This window comes from Lissotriton vulgaris, chromosome 8, assembly GCF_964263255.1.
Source record: "Lissotriton vulgaris chromosome 8, aLisVul1.2, whole genome shotgun sequence".
Classification (NCBI taxonomy): Eukaryota; Metazoa; Chordata; class Amphibia; order Caudata; family Salamandridae; genus Lissotriton; species Lissotriton vulgaris.
The window spans coordinates 1570207947-1570228677 of NC_141696.1; positions in this window are offsets into that span (position 1 = coordinate 1570207947).

The window sequence follows — 20731 nt, forward strand, 5'->3', positions numbered from 1 at the left end:
CGTGTGAACGCGGGCGAGAGAGGTGGAGCACCGATGTCCGTAGGGTTGGGGGAAGTTCATGCAGTGGTTGGTGTAAGCTGGTGACTCCTGGTTTCTGCTAATATTTTTTCAACAAGTGGAATTTTCCTATTGTTATATTTTTTTTACAGATGGACACATAGTCCAATGTCAAAAAACTCATATGTTGGAATATAGAAACCAATTGCAACAGGTCATCTGGAATCCCTACCATTTGATCAATCAACTGATTAGAATCTCAGTCTCGCTGGCAACTGGAGAACATCAGTTCTGAAAGGAGCTGAAGTTATGTCTTTGTTTCAAATCTTTAAAAAAATTGAGTCCCAGAAAGCTTGTCGGATGAAAGCTTCAAATATCAGGATTTGGAGAAGCAGACAAGAACTTCCAACCATGAGGAATGGGAGTGGTCACTGGTTACCAGGGATGAATTTAGAAAAGAGACACACATGCTCTTAGTTATCCTACAGAGAGAACTAGAAGAAACAACTAAGTCAAATTAGACAACCTGTTCTTTTTAACTCTTTCAATTGGAACCTTTATTCAAAACACGTTCAAAAATAAACATTGAACTGAGAAGGCCGGTCATCAAAATTAAGAAAAGTAATGTGTTATAACGGACTGAGCTATGTAGCTACGTCACTTCACAAATAGATGAGGAATAAGGCTGAGCATCGCCATAAGGCGGCATAGACTAGAAAATGTATACTAGGTCATAACGCCCCACCGACTGTGTGTGACTGTTAGGATGCACTAACCTTGTGCGCGGAATCCAAGGGGAACGATGCACTCTTCTGTGTCTCATTGCCTCCACCATTGACCACTCACAACAAGAATACGAGAGCCTGTGGTCGAAACAGGGAACTGGGATGAGAGAGAGAGCGGAGACCCTAGACTCCACCGCTCTGACTTGTCGCTCCTGTGAGGTCTCCAGAATGAAGTGGGTATTTCAAGGCAAAGAGATATCTTTAGTAACTTGCCATAGCAGACCCTCTGCTCCCTGTAACATTGATTGGATATACATTAGCAGTATCTCTTTCTAACAGCTCTCTGCATATTGATGTGGATGCTGTAACTCCTGAAAGTAAGCACAAGAATTAGTGCCTCTAATACATCTTCCCTGACACTTGTCTATATAACTTTAATAAATACCTCAAGTTTTGTCACCATTCACTTTCCCTGGATTTTTGCGAGCGCTAACGGTGCGAATTGCAAAAATCGGCCGTTTGCGCCCGCAAAAATGGCATTTGAGATGCATCAAGGGTTCATGCACTCGCAATTTAAGAATTCGCAAACAACTGAGAGTTTCAAATTGTGATTGCATTTAAGGAATCGCAATTTGCGATTTCTTAAATGCAATGCATGAACCATTCCAAGATTGCGAATTCGCAATCTGGGGTCGCTATTTACCGCGAAGTCAAACATCATGGTAAATAGCTAAAACTTAGAAATATGCACTTTAGTGCATTTTTCTAAGTGGTATATTACACACACACATGTACTTGGGACATGTGTGTTTGCAATACCAGTGAACATTGCCATTTCAGGGGTGCAACAGGGTGTCCTTTGGACACCCTGACACTCTTGAAATTGTGGCACATTTGCGATTCGCTAATTGCTAATCGCAAATAAGGAATGGCTTTCCCATTCATTCCTATGGGCCTTGGGAAACGCAAAAAAAATTGCGATTCCTACATGCATCCTGTTTTGCGAGTCTTTAATAGCGAATCCTTTAAATTTGCTATTAAGGACTCGCAAAACATCACTTTGATGCATCTGGGGGTTAGTTTCTACTTGACTCTGTAGAACAGCAAGGGACCAGAAATGTTAATATTCTGTTTTTCACAAGTCTTTCCTATTCGGATGTTGATACTGAAAGTAACCATCTTATACTTGACATTCATAATCTAGTTTAGGGCTAGATTTACAAAACTGTCACAGAATGCAGCGCAGCACTCAAAGGTGCTGCACTGTATTCCGTGACAGGGAGGGAGCAGGAAAGCACCAGATCTACAGAGATGGGCCCCCCCCCCCCCTTCACTAGTGCCAGCGCACAATCCAGGCTGCTGAGCGCCACACACACCTTTGCACTATAGTAGAGAGGTGTCTGCACGAGTCTAGCATACGTTTTGTACTTGAAGGGTACCCCTTTCAGTACAAAATACTGTGCCTAGAGCAACTTTAAAACTTGACCCACTTTGTAAGTGTAATGTACAGTGCAGCGCACATGCAACGTTGGAAAAGAAAAATGCAAGTATTTTCCTTTTTAACACCTGCTTTCAAGTGGGGTTAATTTTGGGCACAAACCCTGTCCACTATTGTTAGTAGATAGAGTTTTGCAACAAAACGCATGGCTCGTTTCACAGGAACGCCCATATACAACAAATGGAACACCTCCTTGACGCAGAGTTATGCAAGGAATGCTCCACCCTGGTTCGCTTTTCTTTTTACTACTAATGAATGCAAATACCAACTTGCGCTGATTTGTAAATCCTGAAAAGAGCTTTGGGCCAGGTCTGCGTTATAAGAGTAGCGCAAACCAGACGCAAAACCTTTGTAAATCTGCCCCAAGAATCCTTCCTGTTCTGTCACCAGGTCACCCTTAGCAAAGGTAATAACCCTCAGTGCTACAAGAGATTTATAAATGTTCAGAAAATAGCTCAAAGGTGAATTCCATCAACAGCTGACTTCCAGAATACTTCCTGATGTTCCCAATGAGAGTACGGAGGAATCAATGGGCCTTGGCAATGCAATCAGGGTTCCATTTAGCAAGTTCCTGGCTGCAGCTCTACTGCATCGCGATTGCCTAGCAATTCAAGGTGGGTGAGGAGGGAAGTTGTTCGGAATAAGTGAGAATGCATGGCCTGCTGTGAACTGTAGTGCATTTTCAGAGCACTGCCACGGAGCACATTCTGCGCATGCGCATGGCCTTAGTGTAGACAGCACCAGCACTCCACGCTGACTGCCAACCTTTCCTGACCCAGAGATTGTTACTATTTCGAACTAGAATTGGTTGCAAACCACAGCCCCTGCTTCTTTTTCTTGCTATTAAACAAGTCCATTCATTTTTAATAAACGTAAACATGGTATGACAGAGCAGGCTGCTGTTGGCACTGCAGTGCAGCACTGAATCCCACAGGCACTTCTTATCCCTACTGACTCCTTCTTGAAGTTACAATATGTGTTCATCATATCCTGCTGAATCCCCATACTACCCCCAACCTGCTCAAGCTGTGCATTATGTTCATGATGCTGTGTTATAGCAGATTTCTCTCATAAATCCCTTTTTACTCCTCTAAATTCCAACACTACCCAAATCTTGGCATTTTTAGGCAGAGTCCATTGCTTTGTATATTGCTGTCCCCAGTGCCAGGCAGCGATCCATCCGACGCTCCCGAGTCATTGGATCTGGTGGATTTTAATTTCTCTGTACTTTGCCTGTGTCGCGCTTCGCAACCACCAGACCCAGGTGCAGCAACGCCACCGTGCATATACTTAGACCTATGTCAGTGGGCTTGTGAAGACGTGATTTTGGGATTCTTCTCCAACTGCCATCTGTCACTTCCAGGGCCAAAAGTATGACCATTGTAATGTGTGCCTCGCAATTTGCGACTAATTGCGAGTCACAAATTGTGAGGTGCAAAATAAAATGTCCAACAGTGTGTTTACCACTGTTTGCAATTCCCAATGGGGTCGCAAATTGCGAGGTTCATGAATATTAACGAGCCTCTCGGAATTTGCGAGTCCATTGGGAATGACAAGCCCTCCCAATGATGGTGGCCTGCTGGGCTCAGCAGACCTCCATGTCTGGGACCGATTTTAAATAAAGCAGTTTTTTTTCAAATGCAGTCCGAAAACGGGATGCATTAAAAAAAATGAAACGTTTTCGTTTAATTTTAAAGGGCAGGCAGGACCCATTTGCAAATGCATTACAACCTACTTGAAGTAGGTGGTAAATGCAAGTGTTTTGTAACTGCAATTGCAGTTGCAAAACATTAGTACATGGTTTTGAGACTCGCTCTTTGGACCTTTCAAATAGTGAGTCGCAAAACCTATTTAGCAAGTCTCAAATAAATTGCGACTCTCTAAATAGGCTTTGTACATGGCCCATGTAGGTTTTGCATGCGCAAACGGGTTTGCAAACCTGTTTGCGCATGCAAAAACGGGTCATACATCTTGCCCCTAATATTCACAGCCCCTCCCCCCAGAAAGGTCTGATTCCAGGGCACAGTTTATGGTGCATGATGTATGCTCAATGAAGATATTAGATCTGAATAGTCCTGAATTGAGTGCCTATAGCCACCTCTCGCGCCTTCCAGCCAGCACGGTCCGCTGCCAGTCTTCATCTGTAAGGCACCCCGCCCCTTTCCCAGACTCATCTCTGAGCTACAAATGTCTCCAGAGTGTGACTCACCTGGGACAGTGGAGTGTGGAGACCATGTTGTTCCCCATGTCCACCATCAACAGTCTTTGGGAGGTGAAACTCAGAAGTTCAGTGAGGTCTTGAATGTGTGAGAATAAACTGTCTCAATTGAATATATATATAAAATTTGCTTTTATGCATACCATAATAGGTTTGGAGGTCCTCAAAGAGGCACATAGTCATCGCTTTCATCAAGTCCACCAATTTAGAAATACCAATAGTATACCATCTACAAAAACTGTGTAATGAATAGACTTTTGGGGCTTGTTTTCAGTTCTTAATGGGGCCTCTTTCTTCAGTCTTTTATACATTTCTTGCGCACTTGTATTATCTGTTACCAGCAGAGGGGAGTCACAGGTCCATCTCCCTCCACACAAGCAGTGTAGAGGACTTGTGTCTCCTGTGATGGCGCGGGCGACCCTATACATGCAGTGGTTAGAGGCCCTTGCCAACGGTCAACGAGGGGACACATACACCTTTTGCCTCTGGCCGTGTCAGGCCAGAGGGTACGGTGCATGACATCTGGGGCAGGTGTGACCCCCTGCAGTAGCCAGGTGGCTCACTACATCCCTTGCCCACTTTTCTCTGAACCTTCTACCTGGACGCTCTGTACAAAGTCCTTAAGCCTCTGATTTGGCTTGAGGTGAGGCCTCAGGTCATGCTGCTGACTCAGGGGTCTGTCCGAGCCACCTCCCTGGCTTCTCCCTCCCGGTGGTGCCACTGGACAACCTTACCCAGTTGCCTGTCCCATAGATGGCTCACCACACTCGTGCCGACCTTGTGATCCATCTGTCACCATGGGGTTGTCAGTCTGAATGATTTCCTCAGCTTCCATTCTCTCCTGACCAGAGGCCTCCACCCTCTTGAACCATGAAATGTTCCAACATACTGTCTCCTTGCCATTCTCAGCTGACACCATTGTGCCTTCTGCCTGCACCACTGTCCATACACCTGACTCAAATGGCATTCATGAACGTCCACCCAGGTCTCCGGTCCTTGAGTATACCTGATCGCCCTGTCCCAGCTCACACTGGGCAGCTCTCCTCCGGAAGCTGGCTTTCAGATTGTTCTGCACCTGTGCTGGGTACCTACTGGATCATACACCAGGTTTTTTCCATTCTGGGTGTACGGGAATCATGTCACGCCTGTTGCCCTCCAGCATGAGTGATCATGTGGGACTACTAGGTGGTGCAATGCAGGTTACCTCGATATTCCCACATGAAACAATGACGGCTAACCTCTGGGTTCGCCTCATGTGTGGCAATGCGCAGGGACTTGTTTAGCGTCCGCATGAAGCTCTCGACCTCCCCATTTGCCTGATGTCATTGCAATGTGATCCGACTGTGCCATTGGCCTGGGCAATCGAGCAGATCTTGGAACTCCTGTCCTTGAAAAGGTGGGCCATTATCTGTTTTGATTTCTTCAGGCAGGCCGAATAGGGCTGATACCTTTTCCAACATTGGTGCCCCTTTCATGAAAGCCATCGAGTCGATAGGGTATTTTGAATGGCTGTCCATGAGGACCACGGTGGTCCTCCCGTCCAGAAAACAGCCAAAATCCATGCTGACTTTTACCCATGGATTATCATAGCATTGCTCAGTTATAATCGGTGCCGACACTTCCAGGCTACCGGTAACCTGACATGCATGCAGCACACTGCCATACCCGCTCATCCACCAACTCCTCCAGCAGAGGGACGCACACCTTCCTGCGCCAACATGACATCGTTTTTGCTGTCCCCTGAAGCCCACCATGGGCAAGCATGGCTGCCTTGTGTGTCCAACTCCTGGGAATGACCAACCCAACCTGTTTCCCCACAATACAAGACCCTCTTGTGTGGCACTGAGCTCATGCCAGCCACTCCAGAACTGTGTGAGATGCTCTTTGTCCGTGCCACTCCAGTCCACTCCACTCCAGTCATTGGTATCCTGCGGAAAGGATCACCACCTCCCTTGTGAGAGTCTCCATCACTCTCACAAGCACTGCGTCACCAGCGGTCGCCTCACTTATCTCTTGCAGACTCAGTGCCCTCAAGCTGGCTCCTTGGCTCTCCAGGCGGATGTATTCTTCAGTGTGGTCAACCTCCTGTTCTGTCTCACCTTCGACCTGAGGCGGACGCTGCAGTAAGAAGTCAGCCAGGTGTTTGGCCCCTGGCCTGTTTACCACCTCAGATTGGTCGTTTTGTAGCTGTATTGTCCATCAGTCATTCTTGGGTGGTGGGTGGAGCACTTCTCCTGAACAACGGTACCAGTGGCTGATGATCAGTGATCACCCTGAATGATCGTCCACACTAACACAAATGAACGTGTTCACAGGCCCATTCTATGGCGAGTGCTTCCCTTTCAATCTGTGCGTATCTTGCTTCCGTTGGCATCAACACTCTGCTTGTGGACGACAGGGATGCAATCTTACGGCTCCATTTCTTGAGTGTGCACCGTCTCAAGTCCTACCCGACTCGCATCCACCACCAACTCCGACTATCTCCAGATCGAAGTTCGCCATAGCTGCTCTGTTTAGGAGGGCCGACTTCATCTTCTGAAACGCCTCCTCTACGACAGGGTGCCCTCCCAGCGAGCGTCCACTTTTGTCAGCGCCCTCATGGGCTCTGCAATGGTCACCAGGCTGGGGATGAATCAGCCATAATGAGTGGCCGTTCCTAAGAACCTGGCCACCTCTGAGGCATTGCACAGTGCTGGGGCTTGTCTGATGGGGTTCAATTTCCTTGGATCCACTTGTACTCCTTCCTGAGTGAAGACATAGCCAAAGAATTCAGTGCTGTTTTGGGAGAAAGAGCACTTCACATATTTTATAGACTGCAGGTAAAGGGACGCATGAGGGCACTGGTTAAGTGGGGAAATAAATATTCTGGAAGTCCAGCATTGACTAGTTCACCTCTTCAGTCACCTGTCAGAGCTCCCAAGGTTCCAAGTTCCTTGCTTGCGCAGCTCATCCATTCCAGAATCTCACTTTGCATTCTGGTACTTGTAGTCATATGCATTGCATTATAAATTCACAGCTACAAATGGCAAAATGCAAACGATGAAACTGGACCGGGTCCTTGTATCATGCCTGAAAATGGAAAACTTGAGAGCACTGAACTCTGTGCCTCTTTCTTCTGGACTGGATGTGAGAGCCGCTCACTGTCTCACTCCCAGTCTTAACCCCTCCATTTCCGCAGGGCCTCGGGTTCACAGTGGGAACGCCCAACCATCAGGAACTGGACATATCAAGTTATCGACTTTGATGAGTGATGGACACCTTTGGCCAATCCTAGCGCTTATCCAAGACCACTTTGCATTCTGGGACTTCTAAGAAAATATTTACATTCCATAGCTGGGCTTAAAAAGTACCAGAATGCCTAAGCAAGGGCTAAAATGTGAGGTCTGAGAGTGTCACCCATGGAATGTGTCAGTTTGTCAACAATCTGATGAGCATAATGGACACGAACTACCATTGGAGAGGTGTGGTGCAGCGGCCAGAGCACCTGACTTTGGAGCACAGGGTTCACGTTCACCCCCTGTCCCTGGCGGCAGCTCAGCTCAGCTCAGCACCATGTGACTCTGGACAATAGCTCACTTAATTTCCACAACGACCCTCAGCGCCTTGAGACCCGTAAGGGTGAGTAGTTTGCGCTTTACAAATACCGGATTTTACCACTGCGCCAACGCCTAGGGTCTGACAGCTGTGCATCAGCTGGGGTGTGCCAAAAGCAGGAGCAAAGATCTGTCCTCTTTCCTCAGTATGCCATATATACAGCAGCCAGAGGAAGTTGGGACTCTCACCTCATCTGTTGCCATGACAATGTTTCCCTAGTGATAACACTGCAACATGTAGTCAGTTTGTGACATTCTATAACAGAATAATATCTGTAACGCCTCCCATCCTTAAAACGTCCCTGAGTGCCACACGCAAGACATTGAAGTGTCACACATGTGCTCACTCAAACATGGAAACGTCAGAGCCAAGCAAACTCAGACCTTGGCAGCCATGCGACCTGCACAGCTCCCAAAAAGCCCTTGAGGAGGCCTGTCCACCTCTGGCCCGGCTCCCATGAGCCTCCGCGGCCGCTGCTGCTGGGTGCACCCTGTAACCCCCTCGAGTTGACAGGTATGAGCCGGGCATGCCTGGAGCGGTGCCCGCGGAGATTAGATTACACCCTCACACATGGCACTCCAGGGCCATTCCCAGCAGCGTGCCCCACGTGCCATCCCTGCACCCTCCCCCCAGAGGGGGCCAGGAGCCCCCGCCCCACAAGCCATCCCTGCACCCCCCATCCCCCTACGGGGGGGGCCAGGAGCCCCCACCCCACGGGGCTCTATTTTTAAAGGTGTTTGTGAAATCGTGAAGCTCTCGCACGCAGGCCTGGCTGCACGCCTGCTCGGTTTTACAAGTATTTCTTTATCGTTTTGCATGAGTGTCGCCATAAAGAGCGTCAGTGCTTCGTCAGGGGTAATGTGAATAATCAAATGTTATTGTCTGAAACAATATTTCTTTACAATAAAAGCGAACGCTGCAAAAACAGCAATTCATGTGGGGCCGGTAATAGCACTCGAGTTCCCACATTCTAAAGGGCAGAAGATGCGAAATCTATAAAAAAAGATTCAGTTTCAGCAATAAACCGACAGTCCTTGGCTACAAAACCACGTTGACAGCCTGTTCAATGGCTCTGATGTTGACTGTTATAAAACCTTCTTTACTATATGTTCTTCAACGTCTTCCAGAAGGCTTGATCTATTTTCGACAATTTTGGCTGATAAATGAGTTAACAATTATTTCTGATGCTTTGAAGCAGTTAACTTAGCCTTTCTCGTTGCACAAATTGGTGCAATTTCTGATTTTTATATGTTTCCTCGTCTTCATTGCCTGATTGTGCTCGGGGGAAAGTGTCACTCATAGTCGCTGAAATGTCACTCATAATGACACTGTATGTATGGCAATGTCACACACAGCGATCTGGAACCTTGGCAGCTATGGATATAAGTGGACCCATCATACACAGGTCAGGTGTTCAATCGAGCCGTCTCTGCCCTCACAGAGTTGACCATGCGTTGTTGTTCTTGAGCACTGAGCGCTCCAGGCACCTTTGAGTGGAAACACTGGGGTGTAAAAGAGGTGATAGGGCAGGTCCAGGAAGGCTCAAGGAGAGAGGACAGGGGATCCGGCTCAACACCCTCCTAACAACCCATGGTGTATCCCAGATGCTTATAGGACGGTGTGAGGTGTGAGCGAAGGAGCCGTTGACCCGCTGCTGGACTTCAGGCTCTTCCTTATGCGCTCTTTGATTTTAAGGCGCGTTAGGAGTAGTAAACACTATGTAAATGGGATTACAATTCAATACAATAACTCAAGGGTGTGACGAAGAGTACACTAGAGTGAGACTGCGTGTTCCTCCCACTAAAAAAAACGATGAATGGTCTGACAACTCTTCATGTATTTTCCAGTAGTGGACGTGCATGTGCTCTATGCATGGGTGCCCAGTGGGTGCACAGGTGCTCTATGCATGGGTGCCCAGTGGGTGCGCAGGTGCTCTATGCATGGGTGCTGATGGGTGCGCAGGTGCTCTATGCATGGGTGCCCAGTGGGTGCGCAGGTGCTCTATGCATGGGTGCCCAGTGAACGCGCAGGTGCTCTATGCATGGGTGCCTGGTGGGGGCGCAGATGTTCTATGCATGTGTGCCCAGTGGGTGCGCAGGTGCTCTATGCATGGGTGCCCAGTGGGTGCGCAGGTGCTCTATGCATGGGTGCCCAGTGGATGCGCAGGTGCTCTATGCATGGGTGCCCAGTGAACGCGCAGGTGCTCTATGCATGGGTGCTGATGGGTGCGCAGGTGCCATATGCATGGGTGCCAAGTGGACGCCCAGGTGCTCTATGCATGGGTGCCCAATGGGTACGCAGGTGCTCTATGCATGGGTGCCCAATGGGTACGCAGGTGCTCTATGCATGGGTGCCCAGTGGGTGCCTAGGTGCTCTATGCATGGGTGCCCAGGAGGCGCGCAGGTGCTCTATGCATGGGTGTCCAGTGGCTGCACAGGAGCTCTATGCATGGGTGCCCAGTGGGCATACAGGAGCTCTATGCATGGGTGCCCAGTGGGTGCACAGGTGCTCTATGCATGGGTGCCCAATGGGTACGCAGGTGCTCTATGCATGGGTGCCCAGTGGGTGCCTAGGTGCTCTATGCATGGGTGCCCAGGAGGCACGCAGGTGCTCTGTGCATGGGTGTCCAGTGAACGGGCAGGTGCTCTATGCATGGGTGCCGATGGGTGCGCAGGAGCTCTATGCATGGGTGCCCAGTGGGCGCGCAGGAGCTCTATGCATGCATGCCCAGTGGATGCACAGGTGCTCTATGCTTGGGTGCCCAGTGGGTGCACAGGTGCTCTATGCATGGGTGCCCAGTGGGGGCGCAGATGCCCTATGCATAGCTGCCTAGTGAGTGCACAGGTGCTCTATGCATGGGTGCCCAGTGGGTGCGCAGATGCCCTATGCATAGCTGCCTAGTGGGTGCGCAGGTGCTCTATGCATGGGTGCCCAATGGGTGCGCAGGTGCTCTATGCATGGGTGCCCAGTGGGCACGCAGGAGCTCTATGCATGCATGCCCAGTGGATGCACAGGTGCTCTATGCTTGGGTGCCCAGTGGGTGCGCAGATGCCCTATGCATAGCTGCCTAGTGGGTGCGCAGGTGCTCTATGCATGGGTGCCCAGTGGGTGCGCAGATGCCCTATGCATAGCTGCCTAGTGGGTGCGCAGGTGCTCTATGCATGGGTGCCCAATGGGTACGCAGGTGCTCTATGCATGGGTGCCCAGTGGGCACACAGGTGCTCTATGCTTGGGTGCCCAGTGGGTGCACAGGTGCTCTATGCATGGGTGCCCAATGGGTACGCAGGTGCTCTATGCATGGGTGCCCAGTGGGTGCCTAGGTGCTCTATGCATGGGTGCCCAGGAGGCGCGCAGGTGCTCTATGCATGGGTGCTGATGGGTGCGCAGATGTTCTATGCATGGGTGCCCAGTGGGTGCGCAGGTGCTCTATGCATGGGTGCCCAGTGGGTGCGCAGGTGCTCTATGCATGGGTGCCCAGTGAACGCGCAGGTGCTCTATGCATGGGTGCTGATGGGTGCGCAGGTGCCATATGCATGGGTGCCCAGTGGACGCCCAGGTGCTCTATGCATGGGTGCCCAATGGGTACGCAGGTGCTCTATGCATGGGTGCCCAGTGGGTGCGCAGGTGCTCTATGCATAGGTGCCCAGTGGGTGCACAGGTCCTGTATGCATGGGTGCCCAGTGGGTGCGCAGGTGCTCTATGCATGGGTGCTGATGGGTGCGCAGATGTTCTATGCATGGGTGCCGATGGGTGCGCAGGTGCTCTATGCATGGGTGCCCAGTGGGTGCGCAGGTGCTCTATGCATGGGTGCTGATGGGTGCGCAGATGTTCTATGCATGGGTGCCGATGGGTGCGCAGGTGCTCTATGCATGGGTGCCCAGTGGGTGCGCAGGTGCTCTATGCATGGGTGCCCAGTGAACGCGCAGGTGCTCTATGCATGGGTGCCTGGTGGGGGTGCAGATGTTCTATGCATGGGTGCCCAGTGGGTGCGCAGGTGCTCTATGCATGGGTGCCCAGTGGATGCGCAGGTGCTCTATGCATGGGTGCCCAGTGAACGCGCAGGTGCTCTATGCATGGGTGCTGATGGGTGCGCAGGTGCCATATGCATGGGTGCCAAGTGGACGCCCAGGTGCTCTATGCATGGGTGCCCAATGGGTACGCAGGTGCTCTATGCATGGGTGCCCAATGGGTACGCAGGTGCTCTATGCATGGGTGCCCAGTGGGTGCCTAGGTGCTCTATGCATGGGTGCCCAGGAGGCGCGCAGGTGCTCTATGCATGGGTGTCCAGTGGCTGCACAGGAGCTCTATGCATGGGTGCCCAGTGGGCATACAGGAGCTCTATGCATGGGTGCCCAGTGGGTGCACAGGTGCTCTATGCATGGGTGCCCAATGGGTACGCAGGTGCTCTATGCATGGGTGCCCAGTGGGTGCCTAGGTGCTCTATGCATGGGTGCCCAGGAGGCACGCAGGTGCTCTGTGCATGGGTGTCCAGTGAACGGGCAGGTGCTCTATGCATGGGTGCCGATGGGTGCGCAGGAGCTCTATGCATGGGTGCCCAGTGGGCGCGCAGGAGCTCTATGCATGCATGCCCAGTGGATGCACAGGTGCTCTATGCTTGGGTGCCCAGTGGGTGCACAGGTGCTCTATGCATGGGTGCCCAGTGGGGGCGCAGATGCCCTATGCATAGCTGCCTAGTGGGTGCACAGGTGCTCTATGCATGGGTGCCCAGTGGGTGCGCAGATGCCCTATGCATAGCTGCCTAGTGGGTGCGCAGGTGCTCTATGCATGGGTGCCCAATGGGTGCGCAGGTGCTCTATGCATGGGTGCCCAGTGGGCACGCAGGAGCTCTATGCATGCATGCCCAGTGGATGCACAGGTGCTCTATGCTTGGGTGCCCAGTGGGTGCGCAGATGCCCTATGCATAGCTGCCTAGTGGGTGCGCAGGTGCTCTATGCATGGGTGCCCAGTGGGTGCGCAGATGCCCTATGCATAGCTGCCTAGTGGGTGCGCAGGTGCTCTATGCATGGGTGCCCAATGGGTACGCAGGTGCTCTATGCATGGGTGCCCAGTGGGCACACAGGTGCTCTATGCTTGGGTGCCCAGTGGGTGCACAGGTGCTCTATGCATGGGTGCCCAATGGGTACGCAGGTGCTCTATGCATGGGTGCCCAGTGGCTGCCTAGGTGCTCTATGCATGGGTGCCCAGGAGGCGCGCAGGTGCTCTATGCATGGGTGCTGATGGGTGCGCAGATGTTCTATGCATGGGTGCCCAGTGGGTGCGCAGGTGCTCTATGCATGGGTGCCCAGTGGGTGCGCAGGTGCTCTATGCATGGGTGCCCAGTGAACGCGCAGGTGCTCTATGCATGGGTGCTGATGGGTGCGCAGGTGCCATATGCATGGGTGCCCAGTGGACGCCCAGGTGCTCTATGCATGGGTGCCCAATGGGTACGCAGGTGCTCTATGCATGGGTGCCCAGTGGGTGCGCAGGTGCTCTATGCATAGGTGCCCAGTGGGTGCACAGGTCCTCTATGCATGGGTGCCCAGTGGGCACACAGGTGCTCTATGCTTGGGTGCCCAGTGGGTGCACAGGTGCTCTATGCATGGGTGCCCAATGGGTACGCAGGTGCTCTATGCATGGGTGCCCAGTGGGTGCCTAGGTGCTCTATGCATGGGTGCCCAGGAGGTGCGCAGGTGCTCTGTGCATGGGTGTCCAGTGGCTGCACAGGAGCTCTATGCATGGGTGCCGATGGGTGCGCAGGTGCTCTATGCATGGGTGCCCAGTGGGTGCCTAGGTGCTCTATGCATGGGTGCCCAGGAGGCGCGCAGGTGCTCTGTGCATGGGTGTCCAGTGGCTGCACAGGAGCTCTATGCATGGGTGCTGATGGGTGCGCAGGTGCTCTATGCATGGGTGCCCAGTGGGTGCGCAGATGCCCTATGCATAGCTGCCTAGTGGGTGTGCAGGTGCTCTATGCACGGGTGCACAGGTGCACTATGCATAGGTGCCCAGTGAGTGTGCAGGTTGTCTATGCATGGGTGCCCAGTGGATGCGCAGGTGCTCTATGCATGGGTGCCTGGTGGGGGCGCAGATGTTCTATGCATGGGTGCCCAGTGGGTGCGCAGGTGCTCTATGCATGGGTGCCCAGTGGGTGCGCAGGTGCTCTATGCATGGGTGCCCAGTGGGTGCGCAGGTGCTCTATGCATGGGTGCCCAGTGAACGCGCAGGTGCTCTATGCATGGGTGCTGATGGGTGCGCAGGTGCTATATGCATGGGTGCCCAGTGGGCACACAGGTGCTCTATGCTTGGGTGCCCAGTGGGTGCACAGGTGCTTTATGCATGGGTGCCCAGTGAACGCGCAGGTGCTCTATGCATGGGTGCTGATGGGTGCGCAGGTGCTCTATGCATGGGTGCCCAGTGGGCACACAGGTGCTCTATGCTTGGGTGCCCAGTGGGTACGCAGGTGCTCTATGCATGGGTGCCCAGTGAACGCGCAGGTGCTCTATGCATGGGTGCTGATGGGTGCGCAGGTGCTCTATGCATGGGTGCCCAGTGGGCACACAGGTGCTCTATGCTTGGGTGCCCAGTGGGTGCACAGGTGCTCTATGCATGGGTGCCCAATGGGTACGCAGGTGCTCTATGCATGGGTGCCCAGTGGGTGCCTAGGTGCTCTATGCATGGGTGCCCAGGAGGCGCGCAGGTGCTCTGTGCATGGGTGTCCAGTGGCTCCACAGGAGCTCTATGCATGGGTGCTGATGGGTGCGCAGGTGCTCTATGCATGGGTGCCCAGTGGGTGCGCAGATGCCCTATGCATAGCTGCCTAGTGGGTGTGCAGGTGCTCTATGCACGGGTGCACAGGTGCACTATGCATAGGTGCCCAGTGAGTGTGCAGGTTGTCTATGCATGGGTGCCCAGTGGATGAGCAGGTGCTCTATGCATGGGTGCCTGGTGGGGGCGCAGATGTTCTATGCATGGGTGCCCAGTGGGTGCGCAGGTGCTCTATGCATGGGTGCCCAGTGGGTGCGCAGGTGCTCTATGCATGGGTGCCCAGTGAACGCGCAGGTGCTCTATGCATGGGTGCTGATGGGTGCGCAGGTGCTCTATGCATGGGTGCCCAGTGGGCACACAGGTGCTCTATGCTTGGGTGCCCAGTGGGTGCACAGGTACTCTATGCATGGGTGCCCAATGGGTACGCAGGTGCTCTATGCATGGGTGCCCAGGAGGCGCGCAGGTGCTCTATGCATGGGTGCCCAGTGGGTGCCTAGGTGCTCTATGCATGGGTGCCTAGGAGGCGCGCAGGTGCTCTGTGCATGGGTGTCCAGTGGCTGCACAGGAGCTCTATGCATGGGTGCCGATGGGTGCGCAGGTGCTCTATGCATGGGTGCCCAGTGGGCACACAGGTGCTCTATGCTTGGGTGCCCAGTGGGTGCACAGGTGCTCTATGCATGGGTGCCCAATGGGTATGCAGGTGCTCTATGCATGGGTGCCCAGTGGGTGCCTAGGAGCTCTATCTATGGGTGCCCAGGAGGTGCGCAGGTGCTCTGTGCATGGGTGTCCAGTGGCTGCACAGGAGCTCTATGCATGGGTGCCGATGGGTGCGCAGGTGCTCTATGCATGGGTGCCCAGTGGGTGCCTAGGTGCTCTATGCATGGGTGCCCAGTGGGTGCACAGGAGCTCTATGCATGGGTGCTGATGGGTGCGCAGGTGCCATATGCATGGGTGCCCAGTGGACGCCCAGGTGCTCTATGCATGGGTGCCCAATGGGTACGCAGGTGCTCTATGCATGGGTGCCCAGTGGGTGCGCAGGTGCTCTATGCATAGGTGCCCAGTGGGTGCACAGGTCCTCTATGCATGGGTGCCTAGTGGATGCACAGGTGCTCTATGCTTGGGTGCCCAGTGGGTGCACAGGTGCTCTATGCATGGGTGCCCAATGGGTACGCAGGTGCTCTATGCATGGGTGCCCAGTGGGTGCCTAGGTGCTCTATGCATGGGTGCCCAGGAGGCACGCAGGTGCTCTGTGCATGGGTGTCCAGTGGCTGCACAGGAGCTCTATGCATGGGTGCCGATGGGTGCGCAGGTGCTCTATGCATGGGTGCCCAGTGGGTGCCTAGGTGCTCTATGCATGGGTGCCCAGGAGGCACGCAGGTGCTCTGTGCATGCATGCCCAGTGGATGCACAGGTGCTCTATGCTTGGGTGCCGATGGGTGCGCAGGTGATCTATGCATGGGTGCCCAGTGGGTGCGCAGATGCCCTATGCATAGCTGCCTAGTGGGTGCACAGGTGCTCTATGCATGGGTGCCCAGTGGGTGCGCAGATGCCCTATGCATAGCTGCCTAGTGGGTGCGCAGGTGCTCTATGCATGGGTGCCCAATGGGTACGCAGGTGCTCTATGCATGGGTGTCCAGTGGCTGCACAGGAGCTCTATGCATGGGTGCCGATGGGTGCGCAGGTGCTCTATGCATGGGTGCCCAGTGGGTGCCTAGGTGCTCTATTCATGGGTGCCCAGGAGGCGTGCAGGTGCTCTGTGCATGGGTGTCCAGTGGCTGCACAGGAGCTCTATGCATGGGTGCCGATGGGTGCGCAGGTGCTCTATGCATGGGTGCCCAGTGGGTGCGCAGATGCCCTATGCATAGCTGCCTAGTGGGTGCACAGGTGCTCTATGCATAGGTGCCCAGTGGGTGCGTAGGTGCTCTATGCATGGGTGCCCAGTGGGTGCACAGGTGCTCTATGCATGGGTGCCCAGTGGGTGCACAGGTGCTCTATGCATGGATGCCCAGTGGGTGCGCAGATGCCCTATGCATAGCTGCCTAGTGGGTGCACAGGTGCTCTATGCATAGGTGCCCAGTGGGTGCGTAGGTGCTCTATGCATGGGTGCCCAGTGGGTGCACAGGTGCTCTATGCATGGGTGCCCAGTGGGTGCGCAGATGCCCTATGCATAGCTGCCTAGTGGGTGCACAGGTGCTCTATGCATAGGTGCCCAGTGGGTGCGTAGGTGCTCTATGCATGGGTGCCCAGTGGGTGCACAGGTGCTCTATGCATGGGTGCCCAGTGGGTGCACAGGTGCTCTATGCATGGATGCCCAGTGGGTGCACAGGTGCTCTATGCATGGGTGCCCAGTGGGTGCGCAGGTGCTCTATGCATGGGTGCCCAGTGGGTGCGCAGGTGCTCTACGCATGGGTGCCGATGGGTGCGCAGGTGCTCTATGCATGCATGCCCAGTGGATGCACAGGCGCTTTATGTATAGGTGCTAAATTTCCAAGGTCCATACATGATGTGCTGCTCCAGTCCAGGTTTTTTCTTTTCAATTCGAGAGAAAAATAAGGACATTTTAGTTACTCTCGATGTGGAAACATTGTGTCCGAACATTCCACAAGATGAGGCCATTAGTGTGATCAAGAGAACTGTTTACAAACGTAATCCGAACAACGCATTATGTGACTCATTATGCGCATTATGTAATTGCTGATCTAGCTGGAGTGGCCCTCAGAAGGAATCACTTTTTGTTTAAAAAGGAATCCTAGTTACGAGTCAAAGGTGCAGTCGCGGGCCTTCTTTTGCTCTATATGTGGCTGATTTGATGAACACTTACTTTGTTAATTGCGACACCTGATTGGAGTCAAAACATTACAAGGTGCAAACCATATCAGTCCTGTGGTTTGTCTTCTTTGTAATTGCGATGAATACCTCTGAGTGACTCTGAGTTCCTTTTAAGACATGTACAGCCCTGCCAAGCACCACGCATCAGGGGTTAGACTAACACATTTTAGAACTGATATTTTATTTATTTATTTATTTATTTAAAAGTTATAATGCGCAACAGCTACCCGCAGTGGGTTTCTCGGCGCAAGGGATAGACTAGAGCAGAAAGGGTGGACATCACAACAGTATTATTAACAGCTAGAGCAGCAGAAAATCTATTGAAAAAGTAAGGTTTTCAGTTTTTTACGGAAGCAAAACATATTTGTCTCAGATTTCAGAGCAGTAGGTAGTGCATTCCAAGACTTAGGGCCAAGATGGGAGAAAGATCTTCCCCCCCATCTTCACAAGTTTAAATCTTGGAATAACAAAGTCACAATTAGCCGAAGATCTTAATGTACGACTGGGCCTGTAAGATTAAACAAGACTCTGAAGGTACAGTGGGGCTAAGCCCTGCTTGATTTTAAAAAGATAACACAGGGCTTTAAATTTAATGCGGCTCGAGACCTTGAGCCAATGTAAATCGCGAAGAGCCTGGGTAGCCGAGGATCTCCTCGGGATGTTACATAAAAGTCGGGCCGATGAATTTTGTACAACCTGCAGTTTCTTTATGGTCGCAGCATCGGCACCAAGGTAGAGGACGTTACCATAGTCCAGGCGAGATGTTACTAACGCCTGGACGACAGTTCTCCTGGTGGCGTATGGCAACATCCATAGAATTTTTTGGAGCCATCTTAAGGTGGTAAAACAGATGGCAGCCACCTTGGTAGCCTGTTGCCTCATAGAGAGCTTGTCATCTATGAGGAATCCCAAGTTGTGAACCACAGAGACCGGTTGAGGAAGGGGACCCATGGCACAAGGCCAATGTTGCGGGCCCCAAAGATCTTTGTTTCCCCAGGATAACAATCTCGGTCTTGTCACCGTTTAGCTTGAGGAGATGCCTCTGCATCGACTCAGCCACTTTTCAGACTGGACACATTGTCGCCTTCAGTGCTGGAGAGGGAAAAACAATTTGAGTATCATCGGCGTATGAAAAAATGGTCAGCCCAGCGTCCTCCACGATGGAATCTAGGGGTTTGATGTAAATATTAAATAATATGGGGCTGAGAATGGACCCCTGAGGGACGCCATACGCCGAAGGACAAATGGTAGATGCGGCTTTCGTAGAAAAGACCTGGAAAGTGCGCTCACTTAAAAAGGAGGCAATCCAGGCCAATGCAGGACCATCTACTCCTAGGGACCGGAGAGAGTTCAATAAGATGGAATGAGACACGGTATCGAACGCCGCTCTCAAATCCAAAAGGATGAGGGCAGAAGTTTCTCCACGATCGATACGGTGCCGTAGCCTCTCCGTTACCCCGAGTAGCGCAGTCTCAGTAGAATGATGCGCACAAAAGCCGGACTGGGAAGGGTGTAAAAAACCCTGATTTTCTACCAGATGGGTCAGCTGAGTGTTCACATGCCTCTCCAGCACTTTAGATAGAACAGGCAACAGGGATATAGGTCTCAAATTGGCAAGGTTGGACGTATCAGCTCCAGCCTTTTTTAGGAGAGGGACAACCATTGCGTGCTTCCAGTCCTGTAGCACGTGAGACTCATTTAAGGAGGCATTCAAGAGTCTCATGAGAACTCGCCGCGATTCGAGGTCCAGCAACTTTAAAATCTTTGCAGGTACCGGATCACGAAGTGAGCCAGATCTTACGCTATTCAGGCAGGAAGAAAATGAAATATCGTCAAACAGTTGCCAGTTTGTTACCACTCTCTTAGAAGGCGGTAGTTCATTCACGGCAGTTGGTCCAGATTGATGTTGATTTACTGTCAGGGGAGCGCTCATAGAGTCGTATATGCGCTCGACCTTGGCAGTAAAAAATTCCGCAATAGAATTACACTGAGCTTCCTCCAGGACCGGGGGAGTCGGGATGGTGTCCGCTCCCGTCACTTTTTTAACAACCGAAAAAAGAGTGCGTGGACAGTTCTGTGCTTGTGTCACTGTATTTACAGTGTACGCAACTCTCATAGCTTTACATTGGGAGTGGTACCCCTTCAAGGCTTCTTTGTAGGCGATCTTCCGGGAAGCCAAGTAGGAATGCATCCATTTTCTTTCAAGAGCCTTGCAGTTAGTTTGCAAGGCCTTCAGATCGGCAGAGAACCAGGGTGCCGGGCAGCGGTGAGATCTAAAAAGTTTCGGGGTGGGGGGAAATACGATATTTACGGCATTGGCGAGCCAATCACGCAATCCGCATCACGGCATTAAAATGCTTAGTCACGCATAATTAAAGCTCCCTGAAGTGCTGCACAATCATGGGGTGCTGCATAATTGAACAATAATGAAAGCAGCACCTAGCATGCTGGACTGCTACTCATGCTGTCATGGAATTGTATGATGAGAGTTGGGCCTAGGAGTCATTTGTTGACTTGGTCACAACACTTTACACTAGTTGATACTTTGGTACAGTTTTCCTGGCGCAGCTATGCGTCAGCCCCAATGTTCCTTTAAAAAAAGCAGACCAATGTAAGCTAAGATTAGGCCCAGCCTTCTCAGGCCACGTGGATACAGAGACCCAGAGCCGCTTATTTACAAGACCCTTGCACCGCCGGTACGTCAGTTTTTGTGACGCACCGTTGGTACATTTTTCTTCCCCATATTCACAAGGACACATAAAGCCACCCTGCATGGCTTTTCGTGTCCTGTTAAATACAGCCCCTTTAGCACTTTGCATGAAAGGGGCATGCCATGGGTGTTGCTGTGGGTGTTCCCACATAACACCCATGGCTTCTGCCGCATAACCAGATTTACAACACTTAATACACCTTCATACACCTGGAAATGCGCCAGTTCTACCCTATCTTGCCCAGTTTCACTACAGGACGTTGCAACAGCATTGTGTAGAGGAGACTGCCTATTCAGGTGCCAGTGTAAACTCCTCCCACCACTCTAAATGCAGATCAGGCCTATTCAGCCCTGTTAGGAGTCACCCAGAAAAGGCAGGACACGCATCACCCCGACCC